A 2,265-nucleotide genomic window follows, 5' to 3' on the forward strand; every position below is an offset into this window, starting at 1 on the left:
CTCCCTTTTCTTCTGCCATCCATCTGAAAGGCCAAATTCTTTATTAAGTCTGATAGAAAAATCATTTCTCCTGTCCATGTGAATATAGTCAATATTCAACTCTTCATCCCAAAGCCCATTCTAAGCAGTTAACCAATCCTCTTTTTTTTTTGTAGAATTATCTTGATCAGACAATTCAACTCAAATTTCTCATGTTTCAATTTCTAAGGAGAAAAAAAAAGAAAAAGTGGTCTTGGGAAGTTTGAGGCTATTCAGCCTGAGAATGCAGCAGACAAAATATTTTACCTTAAAAGAGTTAAGTTTCTTGTTCTTGGTGTAAATTGTTCCAAACTGCTGTTATTTTTTTTTCAACTGCGAAAGTAAATTAGCATTAGTTAATAAAACATCTACAGTCCAATCATATTTATCTGCCCAAAATTTAAATTTTACCCTTCTACTACAGAGTTCTTCTCTTATTGTGTATAACTCTCAAATGCATTGAGAGCAATCATACCCCTCCTGTCAGCAGACTCCAACCAGCATTTTTGTAGCTTTTCTGTGCAAGGACAAAGGTCAAGTATTCAAGAATTTCTCAGGAAAGAAACTAATATTTTTCATGGCTTAAACCTGGGTCTATTGCAGTACAAACATGATTTAGAAAATAACACCTTACAAGCTAATAACTGTCAGGTGTCATGGATAAATTTACCCAAATATGTGGAAATTGGCCTGTCTCACACTATCCAGTGCCCTCAGAGAAGAGATCCTTCAGCCTTTTGCTGCCTCTCCTCTCACAGCCCTAGCTCATGCAGCCACTTTTGGAGAAATAATCTGTCCCTTCCTGGGAAGGGGTGAATTCTCTACATTTGTCTCCCAATGCCCACCCTAAAGTCACAGCATCAAGTGTGGGTAATGGTTCAGAAGAGATGTCAGATTTTTTTATCAACTCTTGCACAATTTCAACTCACAAGCTGTCACTTCAGTGAATTCCATCCTTTTCATGTTGCTTCTCCTGTGGTAGAGCACTCATACCTAGCAAGCACTCTGACTTCACTGCCCCTTCTGTTATGAACACCTTGATATCAAGGTATAAAGAACTATCCTTTAGGTTTTTTGGGTTTGAGATGTTTCCTTATCATATAAAGACCCCACTTCTCTCATCACTATTTTTAGTTCTATGACTTTTAAACAGAAATGTTAAGGCTTAGATTAACTCTCACAATAAAAAAATCAGCCAATTTTGGGAGTGTTGAACACTGTGTAGATCTTCAAACTGGAAAGCATTTTACTAATGATTATTTCCCCACATCTCCAGCTGCATCTACCCTTTCCAAATCTTCTTTTCCTAATTCTCTTTACCCCCCTTCAGCTGGGCTGCAATTAGTAATTTTGGTGCTAATATATTCCAGTCTCCCATTCTCCTATTGGCAATTTTCCTCACATCATCCTTCAGGAATGGCAAATCTCACAGTGCTGCTGCCAAGTGAGACTGGATGCCCCAGCATCAATTTTTCATGGCACACCTTATGGACTGATGTCTGGGATCTGGTTTCTAGATTTTAGTTTTATTTTTGGTGAATTTCAAAGCAATTTGCAAAGAATGTTTGTGTCCATTTCACTGGCAGGGAAACTAAAGCAGAAAGAGCCCAGAGCAGTACACAGGACTCCCACCACTGTAAACATCAACCAGATAAGAGCAGATTTCAATCCTTTAGGTGCATTATTTTAAAAAGCCTTTCTCTACTGGTTAGAGGTGAATTGCTAATGTATTTTATGGCAAATTTAGAACAAGCTGGAAAATGAAGCCTAGGCAGAGTTTGTTCCTCAAGTCTGCTCTGCAATCATGGAAAGAAAGCACCTGGTAAACTTCCACTGATATTTTGGAGTCCTATCAATTTTCCATCAAAATCACTTGTAAATTACACTGCCACAAAGTAATTTGCTAAACAAACAAATTAGCATGTTTATTCATTTTTGACCATTCCTAAGTACAAATATATGTGGATGCCTATTTCCACATAAAGATTAAAAGCCTTTCTCCAACTGTGGCAAGCAGTGAGATCTCCTTGGCCTCCATGTGAATTATAACAGTGCAGCCTCCTTCAAGGCCAAATCCTATGAATGTTGCTATATTGTTAACTTCTAAATAACATTATTATTCACCAGATAATTCATAAATACCAGAACATAATTCCACTTAAGTGTGCTGGGTAATTTATCCTTAGAAAGCTGGTGGATAAAAACCGCCAAAATTTAGGGTTGAAATTTTAGCAGGGTGAAATTTTA

This window comes from Geospiza fortis, unplaced genomic scaffold, assembly GCF_000277835.1.
Source record: "Geospiza fortis unplaced genomic scaffold, GeoFor_1.0 scaffold13, whole genome shotgun sequence".
In the NCBI taxonomy this organism is placed as follows: Eukaryota; Metazoa; Chordata; class Aves; order Passeriformes; family Thraupidae; genus Geospiza; species Geospiza fortis.